Raw genomic sequence first — 16,428 nt, forward strand, 5'->3', positions numbered from 1 at the left:
AAAATATGAAGTAACAGAGCCAGAACATGTCTGTGTGAAAAGCCATAGCATGCTGGTGTTTCCGTGTTTATCGTGGAATCTCTGTATAAAAGCGGTTGTGTCTCAGACTATGCTCGCTCATGATTTCAAGCCACGCATGCGTACGAGCACACACCTGGTTGCTTTAACATCCTTTAACATTAAATATACATTAAATATATATTAAATTGTTGAATTTAAGAATGTCTGTCTCTTTGGAAACTTTTTACTGTGTGGAAGTGGTGTTTATGTTCAACTTTCTCTCTACATTGCAAAACTCCTGTGCTGAGGCAGATCCAGTCAGAAGAAAAATGCTGCAGTACACTCTTCATTATAATCTACTACAAAGCAATGCCATTATTTACAATCAATACACAATTATCCCAGAAGTAGAGGGAGTATCTTGTTTATGTCCAATCATTTTTTTCTGCGATAGTTCCGGTTGACCTGTTGATGGGCTGCAGAGAGAAGAGGGCAATAGAGATTGTCAGGGGTTGATAGACTCACTCATAGCTGGCTTGGTGACACCGTAATGGGGACGGAAGGTGATAGATTCTGACGGCATTGTGTTATAACAGGAGAGTTTTAACAGTGGGAGTCTTGATTGATAATTCTGTTCTTTATCTGATGTAAAAATACTTAAATTTACAGAGTTGACATAATGCAATAATGATCCCAGGAGAGAGAGGTGCTGTGTTGCTGTGCTGGATAGTTACGTTTCAAGTCTAAGTGGATCAGTGTTTTCCTTTCCCGCTGCTTAGTGCAATGGTAAGCTTTCCAATATTCCCATATGGCTCACTCTCTTCCAGTGGTGGTTTCCAGAAAGAGTGAAACAGCCTCCTCCATCTTCCCTGACTTCTCTCTTCTCCGATTGGCTCCTGGTCTAAAAAAAAAGTAATCTCCCATTGCTTTATTGATTGTGATACTCTGGGGGAGGGCCGACTGTAACATTAGATACCAGGGATCTGCTTGTGGGTTGTGTCTGCCTGTCAACACTTTAAATTGCCACTGGGGCCAAGCTAGCAACATTCAAGCTATTCAATATGTCAGATGCAGATACAGGCAGCGGGTGGGATTATCAATGAGAGGGTGAGTAACCAAAGCAGCACCCCATTTTGGGGGGACACAAACAGGAAGTGGAGCAATTTGATTTCCATATTGAGAGTTTCTGAAATGAGAAACTGGGATGGAAATTGATGCTATGCACCATGTCCATCTCAGGCTTGTTGGCAGTTTTTAAAAGAGGCAGAGTTGAGGAATAAAAAAAACACAATCACCTGGGTTTTTTTTTTAATTCCATACTACACCAGTAGTCTTCTAACTGGCCTCATGCATTCATGATGTTCCACATCCCCTCTGTGTAGAACTAGCTGAGAAAAAAGCTGCTCCCCGATCATGTCTTTTGACACTGGAATAATGACACATTGTTATAAGCGCAGTGACATTACCATTTCTCTGCTGTTAAGTGACTAAGTCTATGGTCCAAGACAAAGTGAGGGCAGAGTCATACAAATGTAACCAGGAACCAATATGACAGGGGGCTGACAGGAGGAAAATTATGGAACGAGATTATATTATTCTAATAAGGAAGACAAAAGGGTAAGGGACAAGAATAAATGGAAATTCAGCTGAGTCAGAGGAAAGCAGATAAATGCCAATGAGCCAATGCAAAGACTTTTATTTTAATGAGCTATAGAAGGAGGTGATAGGATGAAATGAGAGATCAATGTGACTAGAGAATGAATGATTACACACCAACTCAAACATAATAAAAAAGTACATTTTCTAATGTTTTACTGTAGTTTTTACAGTTTAGATGTTAAAAGGATATTCGTAGTGCACTATTCATTTCTGTTAAGATAGAGTCAGGTACAGCAGCAGGCCAAAAATGTAGAAAATGTAACCAGATTAGAGAAGCTCAATTGTTATAAAAAAAAATTATATTCTATATTATATATCAATATCTAAAAAAATACTAGAAGATGCTGCAACCTTTAGATGGAAAGTGCTTTATGAACCTAGGTAGTTTGTAACTTACTAACTAATTTATCTGTAGGGAAATATTATGCACTTCATGTCCTTGTCACTCATCAAAGGAAAGAATACAAACTCATGTATTTCCCCTGGACTGACTCGCATGTTTTCAATATGAAATTGTGCTCCTTTCAAACAGTCCTCATATCTGGCTATGGCGTGCCTTACTTTGCTTAAAGAAGAAACACACTTCATAACATCTTCTGGAGGGCATGCTCTGTTTGTTTTCTTATACTGCTAGAGTTAACACATATTTATAGAGTTGTGACAAACATCTATAGATAAAGTTTAGATTTTGACTACTATTTCATGTTGAATGTTGTCAATGTTTAATTGTACACATTTTACACAAAAAGACATGTTTACTTTCTTGGCAACTTTGGTCTAAAGTTCATCAGTGAATTTTCTAATAAACATTAGATGACACATGAATTGTCATGTGTCCAGATGATTTTAAATAAAATAAAGGCACTCAGGAGGGCACAAATCTGTTTGCTTTTCCTCTAACTGGCAAAACTGCAACATCAACATTGTGCTTGTTTATCATTTGTCATCTGTAGCATGACTATTCTGATCTAATAAATTTATGAGAATTAATACCAAATTATGAATTTTAATATACAGAAAATATTAATTCATAAATCTCTCGTTTCGCGGGGTACCACCGGAGATCCAATTTGCCCAGAGCCTCCGGACCTCTGGGTAGCATTTTAATAATTATACAATTATTCACTAGTGATCAGTTAGTTAATAATCGTTATCCTAAATCAATCATTCAGTCTTATATCGAAGGGGTAAATTCTTGTGGCAGGGACTTGGAGACAGGCAATACACACACAACTCCTTTGGTTACAGTGAAATTTATTAATTAAGGTGAATATAAAAATGCGGTTAAAATATACATCCAAGAAATAAACAATGGCTAGACAATGAGAATGTGGGTTTCTATTGTGGGGAGCATTTGACTCATACGGGCAGCTAATGAACGCAAGCTATGAGTTTTAAGAGTTAAAGATAATCTATTAACAAGTATGGGACATCACTGATCACAGAATGCAGGGTTTTGGTCTTACTGAATATCGTTTCTCCCAGCCGTGTTGCTGGCAGAGGGCCTCACACTGGCTGAGTTCCGTGCGTTCTCGGTTAGGACAGCTTAAAGCCGTCGCTTTCTCTGCCAGGGAATTGCTCCGGAGGTCCGTCTTTTGTGGGCCTTACTGAAGAATCTCACAGTGGGGGCCTTTCCAACCCTGGCTCGGTTCAGAGGTTTGGTCGTCCTTTGTTACTGCTGGCGGGACCACACGGTTCGGTCCGACCTCAGTGAGATTAGCTCGACACATAAAGCTTAAAAAGAACAAGTATAGGATGACATTTCTTTATCATCATTTCTAAAGGAAGTGTCAGAAATTATTGTGAACAAAGCATTGGTTACAAATAAAATGAATAAAGTCAGGTGACCCTGCTAAAATGAAAACACTGCAAAATTAACTTATTTAGATTATTTTCAACAACAAATAACAACAACAACAACAACAACAACATGGTAACATAAATACTAAAATTGAGTGGGGAGACTTAGTTGAGTAACTAAAAGATTATTTAATTAAACAAGGTCATTTTTGAGTCTTGAGGAGACAGTGCTCTTTTGTTTACACAAAGGAGTTCAGGGCTGTCCTCCTGTGTCCTGGAGTTTCTTACCAATTTACAACTGGGTGTGAAGAGGAGAATATCCTTTGATGTGAGGTAATTAAACAAAGAGGGAGGTTAGTTGCCATAGTTACGTGTGGGGGGCAGTTTAGGATTTCCTGCCCTCTCTTAAGAAGGGTTTTGATAGGCTGTTCAGGAGAACGCTAATCTCTGGTCAGTGTTTCTTTGTCATTTTAACAGTCAGGCACTGAGGTTTATCACGGCTGCTGCCAAAGACCGCCAGTTCAGATCAGACTGCCCAGAAACAGCACTTAGGGAGAGCAAAACTTTCACCTCTTCCTTTGGGGTCTCTTCAGCCGTCTGTTGAGAGTTGATATCTCACCCCCCCTCCTTCTCTCAGAGAGAGAGAGGAGGAATTTTGAGTCTCCAAATTATTTAATATAAAATGCACAAATCCACACTGTTTGTTCACAACACATCTTAATTAGATTTTCTGACAAAATAGAATCCGAATGCAAAGTTATTATAAGTGAGTTCTGGTGGGGATTTCCTGAGTTTCACAGAAGTAGCTGAATACCATAGTGGTAATCAGTTAAAATATACTAGGTTAATGTAATGAAATAAATTCTGTATCTAGTTTACTATCAGAATGGAAATAAGCCTCTTGGGCCAAGAGCTGCCTGTGCAGAAGATTTCAGGCAACAGTTTTATTGGAGACAAACAGTTTTAGTGGTGGTTTTAAAATGAACATAAATGGAGGGGGAAAACATAAGAAAAATGTAATAAAGTGTACCTGAGCATGTCCCAAGTTACCTAGTCTTTATTCACTGGTTAAACTTTGAAGATTTTAAACCAGCCTTGGATCATTACAAAGTGTGTAATATATACAAATGAACAATGTACAACTTCCCTCCATGTTGCCTGTCCCCTGAGCTTCCCACTCTTTTTGCTGTTGTTTGAACTACAGATTGTACTTCGCATTTTTTGTATGCCCACCTCCACAGTCCTCACTGCTCCAAAATCAAAACATCCTGTCCAAAATCAGCTGGCTAAAACATCTGCTGGAAAATGTCAGAAGGCAATATTCCTCTAGTTATGGGAGAAAACGATTTTATCAATATAATGCTGGAATTTCACATTCGGGCTGCTTATATGAGCAAGAAAGAAACAGGCCGTCACAGCCAAGAGCCAAGCACCGCTAGCCGGTGAGGAATGTGGTGCTGAGCTGCCCCTGCCAGGGACAGCTGGTGGTGTAGCTGCTGTAAATTTGCACCAATGGAAACAGAAGTGGAGGTGCTGTGCTCTATCAATTTCACGAGGCCAGTTTCTTTTGGATGAAGTTGCTGAATTAACAGAGGAAGTGGCACAAGCACGTGTAATTTTACACCTAAGCTTTCGGCCACATATGGACAGGATGCCAAAAAGCGACAGGACAAAAACAACCAAAGCCAGCCAGGCAAACCGACATCAGAGCATAGAATACAATAAGTGCAATAGCGACAGTGTTTTGTTCCCATCCATGCTTGTTTACATTTGCTACTAATATTATGACGGTCTTAATGGAATGACCACAAGCTGTCTGATAAAAATAGCCTCAGTGAAGAGAAATGTGTATCCTTATTTTGCAAGCTGTTAAGAAAAACAGGGGTATTTATGTCTGTGGCTCTCTCCCTGGACCAAGAGTCCAAGCTCCTGGAGCCTTCTGTTTCTGACCCTCACAAAGCAGTGCAAGTCCTCTCATCTGGAATTATTCCTGTTTCCACAAATAGGGCTGAAGCTTTAATGAAATGCCTGCTACCCTTCATGCTGTCGACCTCTCTCACGTACAGCTGTCACAGCAGGGATGGTAGGTCAATCGCTTCTGCCACCACTGTTTTCTCTGAGGAGCATTACCATTGCATGGGATGGCCATTAAAGCGATTTCAATCAGTGCTGGCAGAGTGGACATTGCGTGCTGCTTGCCTTGATAACTCACAATATACTGTGATGATTAATGTGTGAGGGTAGTGGTTGTCTTCAGTTTGGGACAAAACACAAGCCAGTGGTTCAATTCTAGAGTGACTGGGAACAAATAAGTAACAGTCCCCCCTCTTTTAATAAAAGTTGGAGATGCCCTAAAACATAGCACTTAGGCCACATCTGCTCAAGCAGAGCTGCTCAGTGGCCAGTGATAGAGGACTGAGCTAGTATTGAGCATCATCCAGCACGATTGTGTTGTTGTATGAATAAAATAGCAGCATGCTAAAAAATTAGCATGTGTTTTCACATTGGATGATTAGTAAAACTGGATAAATTGTTAAAAGTGTATTGGCACAGTTGAACTCATGCTGTACAGTGTGACTTTGATTTAACAGCTTTGAACACTGGTTTGTACAAACTCTAATTGTACAAAATCCTTCCTAGGTGCCTGTAGCTCCAAAGAATGTGTGACATATTAAATGGGCCTGAGATCATCTGGTAATCACCATCCAAATATTACCATAACTCAGCTACATCATAGGAAAAATAGAAAGAAAGAAAAGGAAACAAAGAAATCATACTGTACTTCTGTGTTGGAGGTTGAATTATCTCTATCATATGCAAAGGCACAGTTTACATATTTTGACATTACAAACCTACACTTGGAAGCATTGGTGCAGACAAAGAAAACCAGCTGTATGTCACAAGAGCCAATTGCTTTTGGCAGACTAAGGCCCCATCCACACTACTGTGGCAGAGGCAGATCTTTTGCTACGTTTGCACTTCCTGTACAGACTAAAACGGTGAAAATGAAGACCTAAAACGGAAAAGTTTGAAAACGCTGCTGACCCCGTTTTTTGTTTTGAAAGTCCGGAGTGCATTTTAGTGAAGACTGGAGAGCCGCTTTAAACTCCCGTGTTACATTCAGTAACAGTCCTAGCTCGTTATTGGTCCATGCAAAATAAAATCTGGTGTGGTTCTTCGTCTGTAGTACTTTATTCTTTCCCCAAATCTTCTGTAACGACGGAATAGACCATCTGCTTCATGTTAACACCGGCACGCGCATGCCCAGTGTATGTGAACGGCTACTAGATGTGCGTTTTGAGTCATTTTAATATAGACGGAGATCAACTCTGATATGCAGCTAAAACGCTGGTGTGGACAGAGATTGTATTCATTTTAATTCTCCGTTTTTAAACTAAAACGGAGTAGTGTAAATGGGGCCTAAGACAGGCCAACAAGGCTTCAACCCCAGCACATGTCAACTGAGAGGAAATGTATATAAATATAGAAAGAATGCAGAAGTCAAATGTTCATTAGTTTCACATGTAGTAAGCCCAGGGATCTTCAATGTGCTCTTTAACATAAAAACAATGGTCACAGAAAAGAAATGTTCCTCATGCACTCTTAGGCTGAGCAAGGAGAGAAGGGCTATTACAGTGAGAGCAATTATTTATACAGGTATACAATGTATAATTGCTTTTTGTGTTAATGAGCACATAGGTAAAAAGTTGGATCAAAAGACCCTTCACTCATGGTTAAAATAGACATTAAAAGAGACTCATATTGTCATTATTGTATCTAAATACTCTTAGCCAAAACTGGCTGCCAACATGAGCCTGTATTTATCCAGGGAAGATTATCTACCATGGTAACAATTTCCAGAGATGTCTTGTTTTAATGGAACATTAAATTCCTTTACCTTTAAAGGTACATTAAATATTATATGTAATATCTTAATTGTGGTCCCAATACCATGAACAAATTAGATCTTCACGGACTGAGCATCTCCATTGCAGAAAGTATTGCAATAAACACAGTCAGACTTGAACACCAGTGTTCTTATAATTTCAAGCACCACATGGTCACTTGAAGTTTTGCTGTAATAACTATTATTTTATAAAAGTTTTTTTTACGAACATGAATCGATGTAGAAGCTCCCCTGCTATACTGCAGTATGTTATGTTAACCTTTAATAATAATAATAATAATAATCCTTATTTGTAGAGCACTTTTCAAAAACAAGTTACAAAGTGCTTTAACAAGTGTAAAGAATAATACAAAAAACAAGATAAGAGCATGAAAACATTGAAAAGACTAAAATACAGATTAATATAAAATTAGTAAAATACAATAAAATAAAAGGGATAAAATAAAGTCAAATAAGATCGGGAAAGGCTCTCCTATAAAAGTTTTAAGAAGGGACTTAAAAGAGTTCACTGACTCAGCCGACCTGATTTCCTCGGGCAGGCTGTTCCAGAGCCTCGGGGCCCTGACAGCAAACGCTCTGTCCCCTTTAGTTTTCAGTCGAGACTCTGGAACAGACAACAGACCTCTGCCCGAGGATCTCAAGGTACGTGCTGGTGTGTATGGGACTAAAAGGTCAGAAATATAACAAGGCGAGAGACCATGAAGAGCTTTAAAAGTGATCAATAGAATTTTAAAGTCAATTCTAAAACATACTGGGAGCCAGTGTAATGAAGCTAAAATAGGAGTAATGTGGTCATATTTCTTTGTTCTGGTTAAAAGCCTGGCAGCTGAGTTCTGGACAGTCTGGAGTCGATCAATAGATTTTTGGGTTAAACAGGTGAAAAGGCTGTTGCAATAATCCAGGCGCGATGAGATGAAGGCGTGTAAAATGGTCTCGGTGCCCTTAAAAGTTAACATAGATCGAATTTTAGCTATATTTCTAAGTTGATAAAAACATGATTGAACAAGCTTTGTGGTGTGCTGCTCGAAATTTAAATTACTATCAAACCAAACACCAAGGTTCTTTGCCACAGGCTTAATGTGATTTACTAGGGAACCAGCAGATGGCAGTATTTGATTTGCCATCTGCTGAGACCCGATGACCAGGATTTCTGTTTTGTCTGAGTTCAGCTGGAGGAAATTATTTGACATCCATTTTTTAACTTCACAAAGGCAGTTGTTAAGTGAACTCAGCATTCCAGGGTCTGTGGATCTGACGGGCAAGTATATTTGTGTGTCATCAGCATAAATATGAAAAGAAATGCCATGTTTATGGATAATATGTCCAAGGGGAAGCAGATACAAGGAAAACAAAATGGGTCCTAAGACCGACCCCCGAGGCACACCATATTTAACTGGACAGACATAGTTGTTTACAGACACACAAAACTTCCTATTTGACAGGTAGGATGAAAACCAGTCTAGGGCAGTACCAGAGATCCCCACCCAGTGCCTCAGTCTGTCTAACATACCAGGAGCACATACCTTCATCAGCAGACATTAAAAGGTCATTGGTGACTTTAAACAGGGCAGTCTCAGTGCTGTGGTACTTCCTAAAACCAGACTGAAACTTTTCAAATAATTTGTTATTTTCCAGTACATTGAGCAGCTGTTTGGACACAATTCTTTCTAGAATCTTTGCAATAAAAGGCAGTTTTGAAATTGGTCTAAAATTATGTGGGAGGGAGGGATCTAAACCAGGTTTCTTTAAAAGTGGGTTCACGCAAGCCGTTTTGAAATAATCAGGGACACAACCAGTAGATAGGGAGCTGTTGAAAACAGAGATCAAATGGGGCTCAACAGAATCTATTACTTTCAGTAAAAATTTTGTAGGTATTACATCAAGTGGGCTGGAGGACACTCTCATTTGTGATACTGTTTTTAAAAGCTCAGACAAGTCGATGGGATAAAACTGGTTAAAACTCTCTTGTTGCTGGTGAGGAACCTCTGAGTAAGAGGCCACGGGGGTAATAGAGGCTCTGACTGACACCACCTTATTGGTAAAATAAGATAAAAACAATTCACAGTCATCATTACTTCCAGCTGAGGCACAAGGAGGGGTTGGGTTTACCAGCTGATCCACAGTCTTAAACAGAAACCTGGGATTGTGTTTATGTGTAGTAATGAGTTCAGAAGTAACTAGTAATGCCCTTTAATCTAACGAATACGCCCTGCAGTAGTGCTATAAACCAGAGAACATGGGAGGGAAGTATTACATTTCCTCTGATATAGCCATTCTCATGACTGGCCCAATGACAGGGCATCTTTCTGTCTACCTTTTACACTTTGTTATAGTTGTTACAAAAATTCCTACAGTATACAAGTGCATCTAGAAGCTATGGTTAATATGGTATTATCTTGAATAATGTGTTTTTGCACTTTATGATCTTCACAGTGACACTTTCTCTTGCCTCCTTCCACAAGGAGGTCAGAGGTCATTCAGAGTCTTGCTATGCTCAGCCTGGGTATCTGAATGTATTTCTCCTGACAAACAATGCCAGTCAATGTCAATGGCTCGACCTGCACATTTATCGCTATCTGGCCTGTGTACAAGTGGTAACAACATTGTGTCCAATAAATGATGGTGAGCACCTACCACAGTTTGATATGATAGTCACCTGTGCTGATAAATGCTTCTTATAGAAGGACAAACTATGTAATCAGCATTCTATTCTAAGGCTTATAATTGACTATATATCAATACCAATAACAGCAACAGCACCGTACCCTGTGATGCACCTGTTTGTAATCACTTAAACAAATGTAAGCAAAGTTCACCATAGAATAAAACATTCAGCTTAACTAATCATTTTCAAGACATGTTTAGAATCTACTAAATTCAAGAACTAAACCGAGAGGCTGAAGAATTGAGAAAACAAAATCAATATATGCAAAAAAAAAATTTTTATTTAGATTCTCCACATTTTTTAAGCTTATTTAGAGTCAAACTGGTGACCTTTTCTGTCATACAATGCCTCTGTGCCATCCTTTAGTGTGGAATAACTCCCTTAATCTCCTAGGTATCTTTATAGGATGACTCGCTGTGAAACACCAGCATCATTTCATTTCACGACTGAACAGATGCTGATACTGACTCTTAAGCTGGCACAATATAGTAGTAGATCTAGATAAGTCTTCACCACATGATGCAGTGCAGTATTATACCACACCAATGCGTGCTAATCCCACCTGTCACTGTTAAGGTTCCATTCATTATCATACCTTCCAGCTCCTCTTTCATGTACTGCTGAAGTGAAGGATCTAACTCTTGTTCATGTCTTTTCACACCCAATTAACTCCTGAAGGCAGAATATGGCCTGTTGACCAAACTATACCCTGAGATATTTCCTACCTCAGTGCCGCATGACAAGAATAGAACTGTTGCCAACTGCAGTTACCCTGGCAATCCTTGCCAACACACAGTAAACACTGACACTACTCTCTGTGCAGAATAGATCCCCAACAATGCAATCATATCACTTCTATCATGTTTCTTTTTCAAAGCACATTACTGCAAATGTACACTAAACATCCCATTATTAGCAACACGCACCAAACATTTTATCACATTACTGTAACTGCACACTAAAGATTATATTACATTATAACACATAACGAGCATCTGTGCTGTCAGGTCTGTCAAAATGTAACCACACCGCATCTGTCCTATCATTATAAATAACTACCACATAAAAAAACAACATAATATATATATATATATATATATATATATATATATATATACATACCATGGTTCTACAAATTTACAGTAAACCACTGTTTTATAATTCTTTGTCTTCACACCATGTAAACTCATAAAAACACACGGTACATCTGTGCATAATCCTTCCCTGACAATGCAACCATCTTCTGTGTAGCATGACTACATTTGATCTAATAAATTTATGAGAATTAATACCAAATTATGAATTTTAATATTCAGAAAATATTAATTTACAAAGCTTCGTTTCGCGGGACACCACCGGAGATCCAATTCGCCCAGAGTCTCCGGACCTCTGGGTAGCGTTTTAATAATTATACAATTATTCACTAGTGATTCAATTATCTTAAGTCAGTCAGTCAGTCTCATATCGAAGGGGTAAATTCTCATGACAGGGACTTGGAGTTAGGCAACACACACACACAATTCCTTTGATTACAGTGAAATTTATTAACTAACTAAGGTTACATATACATCAAAGAAATAAACAATGCCTAAACAATGAGAATGTGGGTTCTATTGTGGGGAGGATTTGACTCACACGGGCAGAAGAGAACTAATGAAAGCAGTTAGATGATACTAAATCGGTTAAATTTGTCTAGGAGTTTTAAGGACTAAAGATAATGGATTAACAGACTATTGGACATCACTGATCACAGAATGCCTTGATTTGCCTTATTTGGGTCGTCAGCCTGCCTTGGCCTGTTGCATGGGTCCAAACGCTAGCTGCCCAATTCCTGGCTTTCTGCTACGGAATTTTCCGGGGGTTCTCCGTGTCTTGAATGAAGAAAAACTGTGTTGACCATCCTCGGTCTGGCAATGAGGCGGTTCTGTTTGGGTTTCCTTGGGTTACTGCTGGCGGGCCATGTGGCTGGGTCCGCCGTCAGTGGGATTAGCTTGACGAATAAAGCTTAAAAAGAACTTGGTCGTTCTTCAGTTAAACTAGTGTAACTTAATCAGCCGATAACTTTTAACAAAACAAAACCAAAGAAAATAAAACACAAGTAAATTTGCTGGAAACGAGGGAAAACTGAGGTCACGGCACTTCGCGTGTGTGGCTTGAAACGAACAAAGCCTTCGCTGTGCCAGGTCGAAGTTCTTAGGGCGTTGCCGGGAGAGGAAGCACGCTGGGCGCATGCCGAAGCACAGTTGGAGAGCAAGGAACAAGCGAGGACAAGAGAACGAGACAGCGTGGGTCGCTGCTTTTGTCTGTTGGGGCTAGTGTTGTGTCGACATTTCGTTCATAAGACCTAATCGTGTATATGACTCGGGAGGAACGGGTTGTCTCAGTGAGTAATTCGTTTGCGTGAAAATGAATGAATTTTGAACGTGAATCTTGGACTCTTACGTTCACTCGTCACATGGCAGCTGCATGGGCTCCGTCAGCACAGGAAACAGAATTGATTAGTTCACGACTCTCAACTGTGGGTCTGTTTGAGTCGTTCATTTGTCACGTGACAGCTTGGCTACAGGGCTGTGGTAAGCAGGCAGCACAGGAAACAGAACTGATTAGTTCACGACTCATAGCAACTGTGGCTCTCTAGGTCTGAGTCGTTCATTTGTCACGTGACAGCAACTGTGGAGCAGGAATTAACTAATCGTTCACTGCTCACATGGGTCCACCTCAGTCTTTCGTTCATTCGGCAGGCTGAGTGACTGCCAGCGCCGGAGAATGAGAGGCAGGTCGGCCGTCAGGTAACAGTCACTGGACTGATATTACATAGCTATTTTGTTAATGACGTGACATTTAATAAAGCATACCATTATTACAGCGCAGTGATTTTGTGCTAAGTTATAGTTTTAACACAGCCGTACCGTAACTTTAGTCCTGCTAGTGTTTACAGCTAACAGCTGATGAGAGTTGTTCTGGGTCCGCTCCACTTCAGAGCCCTGACTGGGTTCTCCCTGGAGCCGAATTACCTGCGAGGTCGTCTCCTCTCCAAAACAAACAGACCCGGTCATTTAAACATTAAAACACAGCCATGTAGCAACGTTAGTGTTGGCCCTGTAAACAGCTAACAGCTGATCCAGGTCCGCCAGAGAACGCAATGTAACTTTTCCTTTTTATTTACCAACAGAGCCGTGCTGTTGTTTCACAGCTCCTGACTGGTGAACAACCTGCAGTGTTTGAGAGCGATATGCTCATGTGTGTTTCTCTGTCTGCAGAATCCGGACCTGATGTGGCCCATTCTGCGTCCAGACCTGCCAAACTGCTGCATTTATGTGTTTATTTCTTTGTTCCTCTCTCTGTGCTGGAGTTCTTTAAGAACTTGGTGGCTTGATAAGAGTGTGTTTATTCATATAGTGTATCAAGCTTATTACTTCTATATACGCAAATCTGATATTAATATTTTACTCGTGGATAGGGACGTTGTGCATTATACTTTGTCAATTAAAGCAAGCCAGGCAGCCTTCCGTGTTTGCGAACGGTACTGTTTTTTAATCGCCCACTAGAGGGCTGCAGCGCCGCAATAACCAGCCTAGTTCAAATGAACGAAATGACACAAAGATAATTGCCATCACTAGTTGGGGCGCGGTTCCCAGGGGGCAGTCCTTTGTTCCCCCGTGGGAGGGCTTGTTTCCGGTTTCCCGAGAGTCTTTTCTTTAACTTTAATACGTCTAATCAAAAATCTATTTGCGCGTATTGTAATCAAACATCTTCCCACAATCAAACCTTAATTGTCAAACGGTTGTACCGTTCTTAGTTTTAAGCACTTGATAAAAAGGAAAACAATTGTCAGTAGTTAGACCTTAAAAGGTTAGTATTTCATAGGAATCACATCAGATGAGGAACTTAACTAGCTTTCTGGATATATTGGCTGTTACACGTTCTTAAAGAATATAAGCAAGATACACGAATGGCATTAGTATATGGACAGGTAAATACAGAGTGACATTTATACATTAAACGGCATTTCAGATGATGGCATAGAATACTTATTTTGTCCACTTGGGGGAGCTCGGGTTACATGAGGATAGCTTCGATTAACCCTAAACAATCTCTTGCTCAGGAGCTTTAGTTACTTAGTCAATTTAGATATTTTATTATTAAATTCGAGCTGGAAAATTAATCGGGTGTAGGATGACATTTCTTTATCATCATTTCTAAAGGAAGTGTCAGAAAGTGTTGTGAAAAAAGCATTGATCTGGCTGTGAAGAGGAGAATATCCTTTGATGTGAGGTAATTAAACAAAGAGGGAGGTCAGTTGCCATGGTTACGTGTGTGGGGCAGTTTAGGGTATCCTGCCCTCTCTTACAAAGAGTTCCGATAGGCTGTTCAGGAGAAAGCTAATCTCTGGTGAGTGTTTCTTTGTCATTTTAACAGCCAGGCACCGAGGCTTATCTCGGCTGCTGCCAAAGGTGGCCAGTTTTACGATCAACTGCCCAGAAATAGCACTTAGGGAAAGCAACCTTTCAACTCCCCTCCTTTTCTTTCTCCCAGGGAGAGAGAAAGAATTTGGAGTAGTCCTAATTTATTTTATATAAAATGCACAAATCCACACTGTTTGTACAGTACATCTGTTTACATATTCCATCCTTTCCTTATATGTTTATTGTAGAACACACAATGCCAAAGTTGATCACAATAAAGGCATGTTATTTTTCACATTTATTTAACTCAAATCAACAGTACGCAATTGACCCAGAGCAAATATTGCATTTACTTTAACTACACACACACACACACACATACACACACCTAACATGCTCCTCCTCTGTCATTTCATATTATTAGATCGCTTACAGTGGGATATCTCAGACAGATGGGGTTCACTTCTTAAAATGGGTTACTAATCCCTTCTTAATTTTTCTTAATATAGTTGACCATCTGTATTGTACCTGCAGTATTTGGTGTGCTGGGGTGGTGGTGTTGATGGGTCTTCCAGGACCACTTGTGCCAGATAAATGTGATTTACTAGAGGAAAGACACAGAAAAGACAAAGCCATCTGTATTCCCAATGTACCTCACATACAGTTTGAGTGAGCTATGCACAGAGCCGGAAAGTAATGCCTTTTCCCACGATCTTTTGCTCGTTCAGCTGTTTTCACGTGTGGACAATTGAGGCAGATGAATAAAGGCTGGGTTTCATTTGTGTGTGTGGGTGCGAAGGTTGTAAGTGCACAACCATTTCATCAGTGGAAATTATACAGTTGTTGTTCCATAAATTCACATGTTACAAAGATGGAGTAGACCACAGCATGCTGATGCTTTTTTTAGAGGGCCTGTTGTTTATTGGTCATTTGACTTGCACATAAAGAAAACAGCTTAGAAAGTTCAGAGAATTTGGCAATAAATATAAATTGGACAAAAAGAAACATAGATAAATATATAGAAAGCATATATATTAAATGTAATAGCATTAATCAAAACAATTAACTATTAAGAATAAATCAGAACAAATCAATTCCTCAGTTCCTTTTTTTGCATGTTTCTGTTCAGGTTCCAGGTTTAATCATTTTGTATTATACAGAATAATAGCCTCCACAACATTGTTTATACAGTCTCCCCTCCTCTCTGTTATCAAGTCCAGAATGAATTATCACTCAATTTTTTTAGTTTTTTAGTTCCCATATGCGTTCATGTGACTATCCTCATCTTCTAGTTCAGTAGCCTTACATCTGGAAGCAGTCTATTCGTTTCTCCTGTAGATGACTTTAAGGTTTCATGCAGATATATGTGTGCATCAAAATTTCACTCAATATAGTTTTTCTGGTTGGTAGTTAGCATTGTAATAACATAGTATCCCTACTTGTAAATTAAATGAGCTGGTAGGCACGAAATAATCTGCTATAATCTGCTTTTGATTTGTTAATTTTCTCCCTTCTGTCCTGTAAATCGTGAAGACTACTCTTCAAATTGTTATTATTTGTAGCTCCTGAAAACATCACTGAATTTGTTTACTGTTTGTTGTCTGATGCCACTGCTGAGTGTAACAGAACTGATTATAATATTTGACATTTGTTAATAAAGACACCCAGTTGCTGATCCAAGTCACAAACATCCGTACTGCAGATTTTATCTCCTGAGAACTTAAATCCTGTGATACAATAGCACTGAATAATGCGACAATTAAATGAGCAGGAAACAGAGTGGCCTCTCAGAGCAGTACTCCTGATGATAGTGACCATTCAGCTTCATTAGGCAGTATCGACACATTTATTCCAAAGTTAATCTCCTAGCAACAGCAGCACTACTTGGCCTTTTAGACAGTGTGTCGATGGGATTTCATGCCTCGTCACCTCCAGCGATTGCATGGCAAACCACAAAGAATTAACACCATGTATCATGTACACCAAGTACC

Source organism: Micropterus salmoides, unplaced genomic scaffold, assembly GCF_014851395.1.
Source record: "Micropterus salmoides isolate LMB-PRFRI ecotype aquatic unplaced genomic scaffold, ASM1485139v1 Ms_hic_scaffold_13, whole genome shotgun sequence".
Classification (NCBI taxonomy): Eukaryota; Metazoa; Chordata; class Actinopteri; order Centrarchiformes; family Centrarchidae; genus Micropterus; species Micropterus salmoides.